General features: G+C 40.3%; 1 protein-coding gene across 1 annotated transcript in view; it reads right to left on the bottom strand.

The window, feature by feature from the left end:
• Positions 1–14,708: 14,708 nt before the first annotated feature.
• The window catches only part of LOC747480 (Down syndrome critical region protein 8), a 51,334-nt gene continuing 46,484 nt past the window's right edge, over positions 14,709–19,558 (bottom strand). Inside the window, exon 6 of the mRNA XM_003949171.5 lies at positions 14,709–18,237. The gene's annotated coding sequence lies outside the window, so the exon portion shown is untranslated. The remainder of the gene's footprint in view (positions 18,238–19,558) is intronic.

The following is a 19,558-nucleotide window of genomic DNA, read 5'->3' as shown; positions in this document are numbered from 1 at the left end:
TGGAAAAAAAGACAGAGAGGGTCCTTGGATACCCAACATCAGCCAGGACCCAAGTCCAAAACGAAGCTCATATTATTAGACCATTTTTCCTTGTTCATTAAAAAGAATCGGTAACTATACAATAATTTGTTTCCTTTATAGATACTCTAATTAAAAAGAGACATATTAAAATATGGGAAATTCTGCTTGTTTCATCCTACTTGGCCTTAGAATGCCAATTATCCCTACTTTCAATTTAATCCATTTCCAAATATACAGCTTCTTAGAAATGTAGAGAAGCTGTTCTCTGCCTGTAAACATGAGATTGTCAACCTTCTATTGTTTATTATTATACAATTGCAACATCACTTCTGAAGAAAGGACTTTCAGGACTGATAAATTTGGTCATGTCAGCATTTTGCTTCCTTATGCATTTTCTTATTTCATACCAAGCTTGGTTTATGGGAAGTTTGGGTTAACAGAGCTCTTAAGGGTAATTAGTGTCCAATAAGTGTCCCCTTAGGCCAAGGTTTCATGTCTGTGTGAGTTTTTCTGTGCTTGTTCTGTGGGAGTTTCCATAGCCTACCAGTGTCACCAAGAAGCTTCATCCAGACACAAAAGGAAGGTTACAACACTGCTTTTTGGGTGAAAAGGTCATGACATTGTCCTTTCCATAATCAGCCCTACTTCAAATGACTAACCCGGAGTGAAAGCCTCTCTACTAACATGCATTCATATCTGATTTATTTCTCCCAATTTTGCATTACAAAAATTTTCAAAAATACAGAAAAGGTAAAATAAAAGAATAACATAATAAACATTTTTATATTCACTACTTAGTTTCAACAACTGTTGACATTTTGCTGAGCCATTTGAAAGTGAGTTGCACTTTATCTAATATTTCTGCATGGGTCTCCTGAGAATAAATACATTCCAATACATTATGACAGAGGATTTATCCATTTCATTTAGGTTGTTGAAGTTATTGGAATAAAGCAGCTCATAATATTTCCTATGATCCTTTTAAAGTCTATAGGATCTGTAGTGATGCTCCTCTTTTACTCCTAATGTGGTAATTTGTGTCTTCTTTCTTTTTTTCTGCATAAGTCTAGTGAGAGTTTTATCAATTTTATTGATTAAAAAAAACAGCTGCAGGATTCATTCATGTTACTATTATTACCATTATTATTATTATCATCATCATTATCATTATATTTTAGTTTTTATTTCATTTATTTTTACTTTTATGTTTATTGTGTCTTCTTTCTATTGGGGGTTTAATTTTCTCTTGCTTGTATTTTCTATATCTTAAAATGAAAATTCAGATTTTTAAAATCTGTATCCCACACATTTTGATATGTTGTGTTTTAATTTTTAATTAATTCAAACAATGAACTTTCATACTTCAAATAGAGAATATAATGAATAAACTTGCATTAAATAAGCAATTATTTTTGTGAAATTCAAGTAAATCTCTAATAGCCTTTTTGAGATATAACTAACACACCATGAAATTCACCTTTTTAAAGTGTACAAGTCAGTGATTTTGAGTATATTCACAAAGTTGTACAATTACCAACATTATCTAATTTTATAACATTTTCATTACCCCAAAAAGAAACACCACACCTATTGGTAGCCACTTCCCATTGCCCCCTCCTCCACAATCCCCTGTCAAGCATAAATCTGGTTTCTATCTCTATAGATTTACCTATTTTGGAAACTTAATATAAATTGAATCATGTGATATGTGGTCTTTTGTGACTGGCTCTTTTCACTTAGCATCATGTTTTCAAGATTCACTGATGCTCAACATGAATCAGTACTTCATTTCTTTTTATTGCTAAATAATATTTCAGTTAATAAATATACCACATTTTATTTATCCATTTATAAGTTGATGGATATTTGGGCTGTTTCCACTTATTTGCTATTATGAATAATGCTACTATGAACATTAATGTGTGAATTTTTGTGTGGACACGTTTTTAGTATTCTTGGAGGAGAATTGCTGAATTATATGGTAACTCTATGTGTAACTTTTGGAAGAACTCCCAAACTGTTTTCCAAATTGACTGCACTCTTTTACTCCCATTAGCAATGAATGAGAGTTCCAATTTCACCATATCCTTGACAACATTTATTATTGTCTGCCTTTTCTTTTTGAGCTATTCTAGTGGGTGTAAAGTGATGTCTTGTGGTTTCCATTTCCTGAAAGACTAATAATGTTGAACATCTTTCACGTGCTTATTGATCATTAGTATTTCTTCTTTGTAGTAATGTCTGTTCAAATGATTTGTCTGCTTTTAATTGGGTTGTCTTTTTGTTGCTGAGTTGCAAGTGGTATCATTTATACATTCTGGATACAAGTCCCTTATCAGATATGTGATTTTTAAATATGTTGTCCCATTTAGTTTTGGTGAAGTTCAATTCACTGATTTTGTTTTGTTTTGTTTTGTTTTGTTTTTCCCTTGTGTTTTTGGTGTTGTATCTCAAAAAGCTATTGCCTAACTCAAAATCACAAATATTTACTCTTATGTTTTCTTCTAAAAGTTTTATAGTTTAAATTTTTACATCTAGGTCTTGGGTATATTTTCAGAGATTTTTTTTTATTATTATACTTTAAGTTTTAGGGTACATGTGCACAACGTGCAGGTTTATTACATATGTATACATGTGCCATGTTGGTGTGCTGCACCCATTAACTCATCATTTAGCATTAGGCATATCTCCTGATGCTATCCCTCCCCCCTCCCCCCACCCCACAACAGTCCCAGGTGTAGACTGGATTAAGAAAATGTGGCACATATACACCATGGAATACTATGCAGCCATAAAAAATGATGAGTTCATGTCCTTTGTAGGGACATGGATGAAGCTGGAAACCATCATTCTCAGCAAACTATCACAAGGACAAAAAACCAAACACTGCATTTTCTCACTCATAGGTGGGAAGTGAACAATGAGATGGTTTTGATGTGTGGAGTGAAGAAGGGGTACTCCACCATTCTTTGGAACACAGACATCCAGTTGTTCTAGCACCATTTGTTGAAGTCATGAATCATTTTTGTCAAGAAAAAGAATTTCCAATATGTAAACGAGTGACTTCCAGATTTTATAAAATCATAGGACATTACCTCTAGAATTCTGCTTATCGGTAACTTATTCCAAATATCCTTAAACAGGTCAATTAATTTACCCAAAATTATCCCTGCATCAAGTCTGTTCCCAGCTCATGTACCCAGGATCTGTGCCAGCCTGGAAACCATGTGGCTCGTCTTCTACTGTGTTGGTGGTCAGAATCTACTTCTCCTTTTTTCCCCCCACACACTTGTATTTTCACTCAAGACTAAAATTCTCAAAAATCTAGTGAGTATGGTGAGTTGTGGTGTGGAAGGTTTGGGGAGAGATTGCTGGTGACACATTTCATTTAAGAAAATAAAACTTTGTGGAGGAAGATGCAGGAAGGAGGAGCCCTGGAGTTGATATAAGAAGGAATTGCAATTTTTAAAAAATCTTTCTTTAGTATAGAGTCCCAGAAAATCAGTGACATGATGAGAGGTCCACTCATTTACAGTGAAGCCACCATGGATAAAGGTCTTCTAGACCTTGGATTTGAGATGTGGGTATTCCATCCAGCACTGAGATTGTTTAGTGCAGCAGATTTTTCATTGGCTCACTCCGCTGCCATTCCCACTTCCTTCTACTGAACCTTCTAGTATAACAGATGCCAGGAGATTAAAAACCATACTTAGCAGAGAAGATTTTGCATGTGGCTTAGATTCTGCCAAGCAGATGTCCACATGAGACCAGGAGGGTGTGAGCAATGGGAGCCAGTGGCCATGGTTCATGACAGAAACGTTCATTCTCCCGGTGCAGGTCTGGCAGTTTCTGAAGTCTGATTCCTAGAAACTTAGGTACTCAGCAGTAGGCAGCAGCAACAGAAACAGTTCCATAGGTGGTTGGGCATTTCCTTTGATTGCTGTATTTTTGATTATGTGATAATTAAACCTTATGCCCTGGGCCTCACTGAGATTCTGTAAGGTTCATCGTTCCATCTGATACATCACTTTCTTTTCAGATCAAACAGAGTGCATTCTACTTTCTTCCACTATGAGCCTTGACCAATATAACCAGTAATCTAATCAACTATGAAAGGGCAATTAACACATTTTTCTCTAGGCTTTTGTCAAGTCTAGATAAATGTTTCTTTTGTGAAGAATGAATCTAAAAGAAAAAGATCAATACAGTCCTGATTTGAATAAAAGATTCAAAAAGTTGAAAGAATCAGTATCCCTGAAGACTCAGAGAAGCACAGAGACTTTTCAAAATGATTTATAGAAAAGCCAGAAATAAATTATTTTGGAAACAATTTTCCATTCTCAATAGAATACAAGAAGGCAATGCCTCCATGCAATAAGATCAGTGAATCAAGCTGTGATCAAACAGAAGCAGTTATAAGATTCAAAAACATAAAGATGAGCCAAGACTATAAGGGGATAAAAAGGTTCTGTAATTTTATGCTTTAACATAAACTTTGCAAGTTCATGGCACCCAGATATTTGGTCAAACACTAGACTGGATGTTGCTGTGAAGATAGTTTTTGGGTGAGATTAATACTGAAATCAGGGGACGTTAAGTAAAGCAGTTTATCTTCTATAATGTGGGTGGGCATCCTCTTATCAGTTGAAGGCCTTAAGAGAAAAAGATGGAAGTTTCCCACCCAAGGAAGAAGGAATTCTACCTGCCATCTGCTTTTGAACCAGAGCTGCAACATTAACTCTTCCTGGGTCTCCAGCCTGCTGGCCTACTATGCGGATTTTAGACTTGCCAGGTTCCAAGGTAACATGAGCCAATTTCTTTAAATAAGTCTCTCTCTCTCTCTTTTTCTCTCTCTCTCTCTCCTCTACATCCACACCCACACATCCTATTGGCTCTGTTTTTCTAGAGAACCATCACTAATAAAAACAGCATATAGTCTTATATTTTTGTACAGTCTGATCATTTATACCTTTTAGTTTAAATGTTTACTCCATCTACATTTATGTAATGAATTATATCATTAGGTTCATGTCTATCAAGTTCTTATTTGCTTTCTATTTGTCTCATCTGTCTATTATTCTGCTTTCTCCAATCTGCTCTTAAGGAAAATAATTGAATTTTTCATCTCAGACACTTTGATTTTTAGTTCTATAATTATTTCTTTATGTATATATATTTATTTTCTCCTGCCAGGATTCCCAGTTGACCCTCACCATGACCCCGTGTTCCTTTATATCTTTGCACATACTCTTCATAGGTGCTGTACACTCCTTCTCTCATAACTCCAAACTTTTGGTCTCTTTAGAAGTGGTTGCTAATGACTGCTTTTCTTTTTTTGAGTCCCATTTTTCTATTTCTTCACATGTCTACCAATATTTTATTTTACTATGGGCTTTGTAAATGTTTTGTTTTAGAGACTTGGTCAGAGTGTTGAGTTCTGCCTTAGAGGGTGGTGAAGTTGGCTGCCTGTCTGTAGGGGACTGCAGTTGATATCTCCTCTCAATTCCCTCTGTCCTCCATCCGCTGCCTCCTTCTAGGACCCTTGACATTTTCCACATGCATGCGCAGTTTATGCGTGTGTAGTCAGCCAGGAACTGGGGCAAAGTCTGCACACAGATTTGGGTGATCCCCCCTCCTTGGCATCCTCCTTTTTGGCATTCCTACCCACCTCACACCCCAGAAGTTTTTCCAGTTATGAACTCCATACTCTGACTTCTCAAACAAGGAAGACTGCATATTTCTGCAGGAGCTCAGCCACTTCATCTTGTGCAGACAGGGCTGTGTTCTCAGGTGAAACGCCCTGCAAAATCCATTTACATACAGTGCAGTTTTCTTTGTTGAAGGCTGACTCTATTCCACATTCAGCCTGCATTTCTTCCTTCTTCAGTGCCTTCAAATAATGTTTTATACTTGGCTATAGTTTACAATTGTCACCTGTGAGAGGATTAGTATGATACAAGCTTCTTTGTCATTTCCAGAAGTAGAATGCTGCAGGTTTTAATTACATCCAGCTTGAACTGTTGCTTAAAATTAGCCCTAGGTTCCCACATTTGAATGTAATACATATCATAATGCAGTTTCCAGCATCTGTGGTTAGGGTGGAGTGCCTATGATTCTCAGGAATTCTAAAAGCTCATTTCATTCCTATGCCCTTCACTGTGAAATGGGAGGGAAAAAATGATTTATTGCTAGACCCTATGTGTGTACTATCACCCTTTCCCATCAACTTTTTTTTTTTTTGAAGGAAGAATAAAAAGCTTGACTGTGTTTTGTCTTTTAGTGATTGTGGGACTTTTCAGCCGCATTCACAAACCATAAAGGCACATGAGGCAAACTACTGTGTTCAACCTGACCATAGAGAACATAATATAGTGGTTAGGAGAGTGAGCTCTGAAGCTGGATGCCTGAATTTCCATGCTGTTTCCACCTCTACCTTGTCAACTGGAAGAGTTATTTAATTCTCCTGGGCCCATTTCCTCCTCTGTAAAATTATTTCACTCAACAATCTGGACATCATGACAATACCTATTTCTGTAGGTTTTTGGGTGGATTACATGAGTTAGAGCAATGTCTGGTGCATATGAAGCACTCGGTAAATATTAGTTGCTGCTGTTTTCATTATCATTGTTATCACTGTCACCAAATGCTACCTAACTGAAGCAATGTGGATTCCCTCTTCTGCAAGTCCCAGGTTACTTCATTCTGAATTGTGGAGGCTAGTGTCCACTGTTGAGGTCTCCTCACTCTTTTCTCTGTCCAGAAGAGAAACACATGGACCCCTCTGATATTGTACATAGTGGATAGAATAAAACCTAGGAATCAGACAGGCCAGCATTCGAATACTGTTTTGAATGCTTACCAACTATGTGAAAAATGGCCTTGCTTCTCCTGAAGCTTGTTTCCTTATCTGTGAAATGAGTAGTAAGTACATCTACTTGGGGTTTGGGGGAATATTAAATAAAATGAAATATGTTGAGTCCTGGATAAACTGATGTGTTTAGTCAAGGGAGTATAATTCTGGCATGACCCAGGGTTAGAGACATTGCCCCTGGGCTGGATGGCAGGCCATCACTCATTACTTAAGTTCAGGGGGACTCTTCCTTGAAGCGTGCCCCTTGAAAGCCTCTAAAATTGGCAGGATCCCAGTTTTGGCTAATTAGGACTAAAAGCTCCATTAGCCATACTCCCTGCTTCCTAAGGACATTGGCAAATAGCCTCAAGACATGTAGTTTTAACCCTTCCTCTCTTCTTCCTGCAAGGGCAGTCCCAGTCAGTCCTGCCAGGGCTGATTGTTTATTTCGTGCAAGCTCTCTTGTACCCCTCGATTTAGGCCGTCATCTGGCCCTGCTACCTGCTACTCTCCTCTTGGTATCTACTCCCCATCCCTACTTGCCATAGTTTAGTCCAGGCCCAAAACATCATCCCCTTGGACTATTGCAGTAGCCTCATCAGGTGACCCTCTTAATTTCTGACCTTCTGTTACACTGCCTCCAGGGTAGCCTTCCAAAAGCTCTACAGTATAATCGTGATAGCTCCTATTATTCAAAGACAATACTCCATTTCTATCATTGGGTTTATAAATGAAGCTATCAATCTGAGAGAGAAACTTGAGTCTATCGGGGACTCTTTTCCTGTCAGTTCAAAATCTGAGCTTCCTGCTATGTCCCTCAGTGCCCTTTATGACTCAGTCTCTGCTGATACTGCAGCTTGGTTTCTTGCCACTCCCTGCATGGGATTCTAGGTTTTTCTCATATTAAGCGAGATGGGGGCTCTGGATTCACCCAAGTATTTTCTGCCTCTGAGCCTTCCCTTGTCAGCTTCCCTGTACCTAGATTGTCCTTGCTTCTTGCCTTCAGCCACAGAACACTTACACACCTAGCTGTTTCAGTTCAGGGCCTCTTGCTTTCAGAAGCCTTTCCTGAGGCCTCACAGACCTAAGTGTCCCTCCAGTGTTCACGCACAGACACCAGGACCCTTCCATGCAGGTCCTCACTAGAGTCCACTTTGGTTGTCCCTTGAAGTGTATAACTCTCTTATCTGACAGCACACTTCCTGTATGTCACTGTTCCTTGTAACCTTAGACTTAGTGCACCACTGTTGATGAGTGAGATTATTTTTGTGTCTGTGTGGGTAGGTGTGTGACCCTCAGTCTGGGCATTTGCTGGTGGAATGTAGACATATTCAGGCATGTCTGAAGAACCACTGGGATGGCCCCAAGACAATGGCAGGAGAAATCAAAGAGTCTCTCAGGAGAAAGTGCAAACTGTGGGAGAGGCTCCAGCTGTGAGAGTCTTGTTTTATGCTCATTTGTTAAACTGATGGTCTTCTTTCCAAAAAACGTAGATAAGAGCCTGGTGCAGAGGGTGGGGGTGGTAGTAGAGATTGTGGGGAACTGTACTGAAAGGAAAGATGGAGGATGGGAAGTGCTATGTGGTTCTCGGGATTTCCCATGACCTCTCAGGGTGAGGTTTTCCCACTGGGACAAGCTGCTGCTGCTACATCACATACATGCCCATACCCTCACTTCCTTCATCCTGCCACGTAAGCCTCACAACCTCTTGAAGCCGCATTTTCTTCACTTGGAGTAACCAGCTATGGAGCCTGGAATATAGCTCCCACCAAACAGTATTCTTCTTCTTTCTTCTTCTTCCTTCTTCTTCTTTCTTCTTCTTCTTCCTTCTTCTTCTTCCTTCTTTCTTCTTCTTCTTTCTTCTTCTTCCATCTTCTTCTTCCTCCTCCACCCCCTCCTCCTCCCCCTCCTCCTCCCCCTCCTCCTCCTCCACTGCCACTGCCGCCGCCACTGCCACCGCCTCCTCCTCCTCGTCCTCCTTCTTCTCTTCCCTCCTCCTCCTTCTTCTTCCTCTTCTTCCTCCTCTTCTTCTTCTTCCTCTTCCTGTCTCACTTTGAAGAACCAGAAGCATCTTCACTCCCATGGTGAGATTCATTGTGTAACATGCAACAGTGAAAGCAGGTGGCTACTATATATGTGCACATATACCTGGCCACTTGGTGTAGCTGCGGAGAAAGGAGCTCCAAGACCCCTCCAAGTAAAGATCCTTTGCAGGCATCTGCAGCAGCAAGAGCAGGGTCTATTCCCTCCTCTCCCAGCAGGCTGTTGCTGTGATGAAGTGTCCTTTTATCCAGGTCACGGCAAAATCCAATCCCCACTGATTTCTTCATGGCAGGTTTGTGGGGAAGGCAGTGGCTGCTGCTTCTGCTATCAGAGGACACAACACTCCATCTCTATCATTTGGAATTATACATGGAGCTATCAATCTGTGAGTGAACACCTGGCAAATCTCTCAGCAGTTACACACTCAGTAAGTGCTGAGAATAAGAAATGGTGTGATGGAAATGACACAAATGGTATTCCATTTCCCTTAGCTTCTCTTGTCTTTGTACTGGCCAATTAAAAGACAATTTCTGGCTGAAAGCACAAATCTTGTATCACTTTGTAAGTTTTAATCTATTTTGCAGGAAATCTTCATTAAAGTACCTCAGTAATTTCATTATAAGAAATGAAAAAAAATTAAACTATGCTGTACGGGAAAAAATAACCCTCTATACCCATCAGGCAATGAAAAGAAAGTCATTACTCACGTTTTCATTTTCTGGTGGCACTTTACCTTATTGTTTTATTCTTGTTTGGGGTCAGAAAAACTGTTCTTAATTAAAACTTAAGGTGGCTTCTTTATCTATTCAGAAGTATAAGGATGTATTGAAAACAAGTATAATTTTCTAGTGGTTTTCTTATGGTTTATTTGATTCAGCCATCAAACAAGCAAAGGGATTATAATTTTCAGTTAAGGGCTCACACATTCCTTGTATTAAAGTTTAACTTTGGTCACATTTACTTAATAATTATAAGTACAGTTAAGTATTTCTTGATTGCTTATTAATTACATCACAAATGGCCAGGCATAGTGGCTCATGCCTGTAATTTCAGCATTTTGGGAGGCTGAGGCAGGAGAACCACTTGAGGCCAAGAGTTCAAGTTTCATATATCTCAAATGGTTATTTTTATAAAAGGAAATATAACACTATTTGAACAAATTCATATCCATAAGTTATAAATTCTAATTGAACTCAGAAGTTTGTGTCCGATGATATCATTTGGGGGAAGTAACAAAAATATTAATATGTAATATTTAATGAGTATATAGTTCTGCACAGTGCAATATACTCTGCATTTATTTCTTTGTTTTCCATTTATTCCTTAAAACAATCCTAATGGATGGTACTGCATGTACCATTATTACAGATAAGATAAGCGAGGCCTAAAGAGTTTAAGAAACTTACCAAAATTCACAGGTTATAAAATAGAAAACTGAAGTATATTGAGTGCCTATGTAATGTGTTAGTCATTGTGTTGGACATTTAAACTTCTTCCTGCCTCCCTTCATCCCTCTTTTTCACACTCCTTTGTCCTTCCCTCCCTTTCTCCCTCCCACCAAACCCCTCTTCTTCCTTTTATTCCTTCCTTCCTTCCTTCTTTCCTTCATACAAATATTGATCAAGTGACTACTATGTGTCAGGCATGTTTTCAGGCACTGGATGCTAGAATAATGAACACGTCAAACAAGGTCCTGTTCTCACAGCATTTGTTCTCTTACAGAGGGAGTAAGATATATATTTAATGAAATGAATATGATCAAAGCAGACATAAACAAGTGCTATGAATCAAGGGATATAACAGTCATTAGATGGCTATGTTAGCTAATTAGTCAGGGTTATCCTTTCTAAAACAGTGAGCGACATTCAAAGGACAAGAAGACATCAGTGTGGATGGTCAGGAGAAAAAGGATTTCAGGCAGGTGGAGCCAAATTTAACCGTCTTAGTAACTTGGTGAGATAGGAATTATTCTTCCTGTTGTAAAAATAAATGAACGTCCAAATATGTTAAACTATCCAAAGTTACAATGATGAAGTAAGTATGCTGTAGTGTGGGTGTCAGTCACAGGCATGTCAAATTCTAAAGTGATATGTTTGCCATAATACAAATCTACTGCCCATTTAGTTGATAAGAGTATCACACACAAACATAATAAAACCTATTTAAAACAAACTCTTAGGGTCATTTTGCTTATACATTTCTTCTCTATGTGTTCTACTCAGATCCTCCCAAACTTCAGAAGTGTCAAAAAATACTAAATGCAGATTATTAAATCTTGGCCTTAATTAGGTTCCATTGCAAATTTTTTAAATAAAAAGATCGTTTTAGTATTAAAAACATGCACGCACACACACACAGGTATACACATACGTACCCCCTATATGTATGAGGTGTGCATAGAAAAGGGAGAGGCACAGGAATGTGTTTATGATCATGGTTGTGTGTGCATACATGAGTGTATGTTTATTTGTAACTATAGCAGTTACCAATTTATTTGCAGATGCTCAGGTATGTGATACCATTATTTGTAAATTAAAAAAACTCCTTGCACAAAATTATATCCAAATGCTTGACTGGCCTCTAAAATCTGCCTCTTAGAGAAAATATCATGTATAGATAAAACTAAAAATGTCAATATGGCTAGAGCTATTAATACAAGATAATAAGATGTGTAAAGGAACAGCACATTATTAACAAAATAATTTGTTTATAAATATCTAGTTTTTCTTTGTAAGTAATAGGCCTTTTACATTAGAAGCAAAAAATAGTGTCATGCTAAATCACTTGCTTAAATATTATTTGTTTCCTGAGAGGAAAATGCTCAAATCATTAGTAAGAGAAGGAGTTCACTTTTCTTTGAGTAAAACAAAGCAAAAGCCCTTTTGTAAGCTCTTCAGACATTCAGGAAAGTATGGGCGGCTGGTCTTAAAGCATAGGACATAAAATTAGGCAATCTCTGGATCACCATTCTAGCATAAATCATCACAAAAGTATTGACAAACATAATGTATGATGCACCATTTATTTTTGTTACATTTGTGAATTTTTCCATTAGAGGATACTGGCTGCCTGCACCAATCAGGCATTTTACATGGAACTCTGCCTATTGTTCTGTTTTGTCTGGCAAAATCTTTCCCATAGTTTTATTTTCCTTTCAGCTTACGCTAAAAATCTGTAAGAAGGGACAAAAGCCAAGATGTGTTTGTTATCCCTTGTGAAGAATGTTTTTAATACTAAAACAATCTTTTTATTTAAAAAATTCGCAATGGAACCTAATTAAGGTCAAGATTTAATAATCTGCATTTAGTATTTTTTGACACTTCTGAAGTTTGGGAGGATCTGAGTAGAACACGTAGAGAAGAAATGTATAAGCAAAACGACCTTAACAGTTTGTTTTAAATAGTTTTTATTATTATTCCAGTATGGTGAGGCCAACAAATCAGATGATGACTGTTACTGACAAGATAGTTTGTTATTCACAGTTCCCAAGAGGAGAGGCTACAAATGGAAGGACCAAAGTTTATAAGGAAGCAGAGTGGGGAAATGGGGAAAGCAGAGGTGGACATCTTTATTGTGGTTTTCATGGGAAGGAACAGGTGAGGCAGGGTAAACAGACTAGGTAGGTGTATGATCTGCTAGATCAAGTAATTTTGGTAGGCTCCAGGGTATAGGGGCTGTCTCTAGCTGTCTGGTACCTGGTCCTGAGATGATCAGAGCAGAGGAACATTACCTCCTGAAGTGTAAGAGCCAGAGAAAGAAGGTGGTTCAAAGTAAGGCCTCTGGATTGGTTAGTTTTCATATGAAAAGCATGCTCCAGGGCAAGTCCTTTACAATCTTTGGGATAGTAAAGCCTTGGGAAGGGCAGTTTCTTCCTGTCAACAAGGCCCTAGATGCCAGAGCATCAAGAACAAAGCAAATAAGAAAATACAGTGAATATCCAATTTAGCAACAAAATAAAATGAAGGTGTATTGATTTTCTATTGCCAGATAACAAATTACGTATAGACCTAGTGACTTAAAACAACATAAGTTATTGAGCCAGCGCTGGAAGGTCATCTGAGGCTTAGGGTCCTCTTCCAGCTCTCTGGTTGCTGGCAGAATTCAGTTCCTTGTGATTGTAGCACTGAGGTCCCCATTTTCTTGCTGGCTCCTGAGCTGAGGCTGCTTTCAGCTCTCAGACCACTCTTTGGTTCTAGCTACTGTGGCTGCTTTCTTCTTCCAGGCCAGCAGGAACATGCCTCTCTCTGACTTCTGTCTCAGACTTTAAGACCATAAGAATTCACCTGATTAGATAAGGCCCAACCGGGGCAGTCTCCCTTTACCTTAACTCATCTGTTAAGAGACCTTAATTGCATCTGCAGAAGTCCCTTTTGCCATACATTATAACACAAAATGAGATCCCATCATATCCACAGCTCTTGCCCCTACTCAAGAGGAAGGGATTATTCAAGGCGCAAGTCATCTTAGAATTCTGCCTACCATCGAAGAAAATTATGTCTCCAGAAACCAAATTGAAGAATAGCTGTCTGAAAAGGTTTTTCCTTTCCATCTGGGATGTCTTCTGTATTTAAAGTGGGTTTGTATTGAAAATTTGCATCAAATAACACACGATCTCCCAGCAGAGGGAACAGACACTCCCTTTGAAAGATGGACTAACTCCTATGACTCATCCTTGAGGTCACCTCAGGACCACCAATAGTGCAAATATCCAAGAGGGCTGGTGAGGGTCCCCTGGATAGTGTGCTCAATGGCTTTAGTGCATATGAGCAGCAATACCCTGAGCAACAGCTGAAAGCTTCTCCCATTAAAGGAGTTGGGTACCAAGAGTACACTCAATGGAGTAGACATTAGAGAGTACATGAAAGACAAAGAGGAGACTGAGGGTCTGATTGGGACTGCCCTTTCCCCCTCTCTCCATGGCTCCCAGACATGCATTTTTCAAGTTCCATAAATTATCCACACTCTGGGGCTTTAATGCGTCAGTCCATCTGAGGCTGAGAATAGGTTAAAGATGGTAGAAAAGGAAATATGGAAGAAATGAGGAGTGTCCAGTTCATGTTTGCATTTACTGTGTAGAAGATTTAGAATTTTAATTTTTCCCAGCTTTGCTTCCAGTACTCTAGGGCCTCACTGTGAACTAGTATATGCATTCAATGTGTGGAATGTTGTTTTAGGCTGTTTCTGAAATCTGTAAAGAATATTGGGTAAGGTAGAGAAAAGCAATGTTTACTTATTAGACATGTCTGAATGGCTCTTCCCAAATGGCATGGTCCCCCTCACTCCACCCTTGAACCAATCTGAGAGGCCATGTTATAATTAATCTTAAATAATTTGGGAAAATTAGGTCAATCCTGGGCCCAATAATTCTTAACAAGAATTCTGTACAGAAATATAGTTATAATTAAGCATTAATCAGGCTGCACTTCGGCCCACTTCCTTGTAACAGAAAGTCAGGTAGGCCTAGACACTGACCATCTGTATCCCTGTTGTTCTTATAGATAGCATCTCTGAGGTTAGAATCACAAGGCTTTTGCTTAAAAATTGCTTAAGATGTGGCCAGGCACAGTGGCTCACGCCTGTAATCCCAGCACTTTGGGAGGCCGAGGCGGGCTGATCATGAGGTCAGGAGATCGAGACCATCCTGGCTAACACAGTGAAACCCCGTCTCTACTAAAAATACAAAAAATTAGCTGGGCGTGGTGGTGGGTGCCTGTAGTCCCAGCTACTCGGGAGGCTGAAGCAGGAGAATGGCGTCAACCCGGGAGGTGGAGCTTGCAGGGAGCCGAGATCGCACCACTGCACTCTAGCCTGGATGACAGAGTGAGACTCCGTCTCAAAAAAAAAAAAAAAAAATTGCTTAAGATGCTTTTCAGATCCTGAATTCCAGTGGAACAGCTCACACCAACCAGCTAGAAGACCCTCACCTCACAGAGGAACCGGATCAGTATGAGAATACAGCGTCTTCATCTTCTTGTCCAATGCCTTCACCCTGCACTCTTCGATCAACCACTGATCTCCACACTTTGGTCAACTCTAAAACCCTTAAAAACCCTAACCCTAAAACTCCTTGGGGAGACAAATTTGAGGTTTCCTCCCGTCTTATTCAGTGGCTCTGCAATGAACCCTCTTTCTCTGCTGCAACTGGCTGTCTCGGTGTACTGACTTGCTGGCTGCCCATCAGGCAGCGAACCTATTACAGTTACAGCCATTACTGGCATCTAGTGGTGGAGGGTCAGGGATGCTGCTAACATTTCACAGTGCATCCAGTAGCCCCCACGACAAAACTTCAATAGTCCTGAGGTTGAAAAACTGTGGACTAAACCAAACCTCAGAGCCTGCTCAGGGTGTGTGACTTTCATTCAGGCCAAACTCATCCCTGTGATGGCAGGTCAAGAATAGACTGAGTCACTAGGAGCTTAGGACACCGCTGCCCCTCCTCATGCCTCTTCCCCAAGGAGTGCAAATGCTCCCTGCTCTCCATAGATGCCGGCCCCGAAGCAAACTCAAGACACTGGGTCGAGAAACACAACCTCCCATAGGGGCAGGACAAAGCTGCCTTCGCCCCTGGCCTGCTGACCTCCAGGGGCTGGTGGGAAGGAAGCAGCATTCCAGAAGCATTAGCTAATTACCGCCCTCTCCAGGACTGCATTCCTTGTCACAGATGCAAAACCTAATAAATCACAGTATATGTTCCTGCTTTTTACTTTCAGGAGAAAAAAAGCAAAAATCCATCAAAGGAACTAACAGAAGGGACTCTGTATACGTCTAGGTTGGTTATGCGGAAGCAATTTAAGGTGGATAAGCTTGAATCGAATATGCCTTTCTCATGAACAACATTATTTTGTAGATTTATGTAGATTATGTTATGTTAGGTAAGTTCCAGAAAAAAAGAAAATAGTTTATCTTTTGGGGAAGGTGGGGGAGGAGGTTGTGGGTTGTAAAACCAAACATCCTAAGTGTTTCTGGCTATTCACATCTCTGAGTAAGGGAAATACTGCTTGGACTCCTTGCTCTGTGACCTTGGGCATGGTGCAGTGGCTTCCGAGCCTAACCAAACGGGTGCGAAGCCTTATCTCAGCTGTGTGTCCTTGAGAACGTTTCTTAACTTTTTCATGCCTCAGTTTCCTTATCTGTCAAGTGGAGATAATGCTAGTGCTTATATATAGGGCTGCTGTGAGAATTAAGTGAATAAATATTTATAAGGTGGTTAGAATAGTTCTTGACCTTTAGTTAATGTTGCCTCAATGTTTGTTGATTAATTCTGAAGTCCTTTATCAGCTGTAACACCCTGTGAGTCAATGGTCCTTTTCTGTTGCCTTCGACAATATTATGTAATCAAAATTCTGATCCCAAATGCTGACCTGAGAGAAAATGCCTGATTCGGAATGAGCCAATAGCAGCCCCATTATATTTTCTTTACTTGGCTTTCTGAGCAGCAGTCACATTTATGGCGTTGCCATCAAAAAGGGTGAAACACAGAGGTGTTTGATTTAGCTGACTTTTGTCAGAAACTTGATTCACTGGACACTGGTTGAGTGGCCTCATTTTGGCTGAGGTTTTCATTTGAGGCTTTCTGTGTTTCCACTAGATGGCATATCAGTTTCTTCCATTGTGTTTCTGCTGATTCCTGCTCCTCTTGGGTATAGATCAATGCTCTTGTTCTGGTTTGGGGGAAGGCTGGTGCTGGAGAAGCTTCTAGAAGGAGCATGGAAACAGCCCCATTTAGCCCCAGGGATACAGAGATGTGGGGAGGTGAGATACAAGGCTCAGCCAGCCTGGAATGGTGCAACAGTCCCCTTTACTCCCCGGCCAGTTAAACCCTGGATTGCACCAAAATGACAGGCTGAGGGTCATCAGCTGTGGTCCTGCTCACTTCCTGATGACAAGAAAAGTGGCCCCAAGGCAATCCTGAGGACACTAAGGCAGTGAGAAGAAAGATAACCTACTCCCACTACATCATGCTTGGCTTGAGGGGACTGCCAGGTGCCAGCCTCCCAACCACACAAAACCAGGATCCAACCCAGCTCCCTTAGAAACAATCAGTGCCTGCCACTTCCTTCCAAGTCTTCTGGTCTCACAGCCTCCTCTGCTGGTGAGAGGCGACAGGAGTTTGTCAAACAGGGTGAATGACATATGTCCAGCATCCACCTGTTGTCTCAGTTATTAATAATGCCTCTTTTACTCTCAAAAGTGGCCTAGTTTGGAGAAGGAAGTGTGTGGTTCATCCTGCACTTAGCATCTTCTGAAATGCTGCAGTGGGGAGGTGGATCCAGTTACCTGGAGTGTGGATGTTGTGGATGTCCCTATGCATGGGAGTGGAAGTGGGCAGAACAGGGCTGCAGCCTGGGGGCTTCTACCAGGTCAGCTGGCAGAATTAGAATCTCTGCTCAGAAAGCCCTCCATGAGCCTGGCTGTGGAAGGGCACAATGCCTGATGCCCTTACCTGCCCTTCCCTGCCTAGCGTGAGCCTGTGGGTGCAGCCAGAGGTGGGATGTGCAAGGTAGGCATAGTGGGTGACCTGAGCACTGGTGCTCCAGTGAGTGAGGGGTGGCAGAGCTGAGCACTGTGGGGTGAACAGGAGGTGATGACTTAAATACTATGTGGAATAGAGAAAAGGAAGAAATGGGGAAAGACAGAGAGTTTGCAGCCAACTCACTGACTGGCCTTGGGCAAGTTATTTTTTAGAGTCTTTCTTTCAACATCTGTTAAATGATGGTGTTGACAGATCGTGGCAGTGTTTTGGAGGAAAAGGAAGGATAAGGTGTATATCATGTCTTGTGGATTCTATTTCCCAGAACCTTAGTAGGTGTACTGCACAACAGCCTGCATTAATATTATCATATCATTATATCATAATACCATTAATTTCATTGCATTGCAGGTACTGTGGCTGAACCTGAGCTCCAGACCTTTGAGATCCTGATGGAATTACAGAGGGTGCTTACATAGGGAGCAGCACAAACCAGCTCATATAAGGTGTAATGAGTTAATCATGTAATATGGAGGATGTTACTAATGTAATATGTAATGTGAATTATTGTGATATGTAGTGTGTATCAGTATAATTTGTAGTGTGTTAGTAATGTAATATGGTTCGTGCTGCAGTAGTTTGCTGTCTACTAGGATGGAGGACTTACATGGATGTCTGAGGCAATCTCCATCCAAATGAGCCATCCAGTTATGAGCATGCAAAGCAAACATCTCCTCCCAAATGTCCACTTACATTTATTGCTTTCATGAGACAGATGAGGCTTCATGGAGTGAAAAGCTTTAAGCACCTTTTATGGATTCACACAGAGCTCTCTGAAGGATGGGCAATGCACCTAGAAACCACAGAGCAGGGGGAACAAATGAAAGAGGCCTCAAGACAGAACTCACCTGGAGGGAAAGAGGAGTTGGACAAGCTTCCCCAAGCCCAGCACCCAGGTCTAAGAACTGAAACCAAATGATCTTTTTCCTCACAGCTAGATATAACAGCACATCACCATTAATTCCAAGTTATCAATGGGTCTTTTAATTAAAGTCTTACCTCTACTCCACTCTCCTGCTAGACCCAAGCTCCAGAAGGGCAGTGACCCTGTCTTGACCTGCACCTGCACCATCTCCTTCACTCAGCCAGAGCCTGTTACTTGTGGGAGCTGATGAGCATTGAGGAATGGCTCACTGGGCCGTGTGAGTTGTCAAGCACTGACATCGCTTCACCTGTCTCCCTGGTCAGCCATGTGGGCTGTAGTAGAGCAGCTGTGGGGGTGACCCCAAAGGACCAGGACCCCACTGGGTAAGCACAGCACAAAGGGGATGTCTGTGGGCCGTGAAGCATGCTGGGGTGAAGAACATGGAGAACTTCCCAGGCAGCCAAGGGGCCTGTGCTGGCCTGGGAGGGAGCTGCCCTTGGGGGAACTGTCAGCTCTTTGAGAAACCAGCGTTGTCTAGATCAGCTGCAGGTGACAACTAGGACTGGAGGTGACCAGGAATATTAGAGTTGGGGACTCCAGAAAGAATGAGCTTCCTTCAACCAGGCATCAGGATGTACTTATTAATATAATGTGTAATGTGCATTAATGCAATGTGTAATGTGTTAATCATATATTCCATATAATTACATTATATGGAATGTGTTATTAATGCAACATGTAACACATAATATATATAATATTTAATATGTATGCAATATGTATTATGCACATATAACATGTAATATGTTATGGATGTAATGTGTTATGTAATATCGAGTGCATTATGAATGTAATATATAATGTGTATAAATATAAGATGTAATGTGTTAATCATGTAATATGGAAGGTGTTACTAATGTGATAGGTAGTGTGCATCACTGTGATATGTAGTATGCATTAGTGTAATTTGCAATGTGTTATTAATGTAATTTGTAATGTGCTGTCAATGTAGCATGTAATGTGTATTGATGTAATATTTAATGTGTGTTAATATAAGGTGTATTAATGTCATGTGCTAATAACAGAATAGGTAATGTCTATTAATATATTACATAATGTATATTGCTATAACATGATGGAGTGTGATATTAACATAATGTGTAATATAAGCTGGATGTAATTAGAATTAAAATGACTGAGAACTTGGCGTTGGCCAGATGACCTGTCCTGGCCCAGCTTTTTTCTCAAA

The sequence above is a fragment of the Pan troglodytes genome, chromosome 22 (genome assembly GCF_028858775.2).
Source record: "Pan troglodytes isolate AG18354 chromosome 22, NHGRI_mPanTro3-v2.0_pri, whole genome shotgun sequence".
In the NCBI taxonomy this organism is placed as follows: Eukaryota; Metazoa; Chordata; class Mammalia; order Primates; family Hominidae; genus Pan; species Pan troglodytes.
This window is presented reverse-complemented; position numbering and strand designations above follow the sequence as displayed.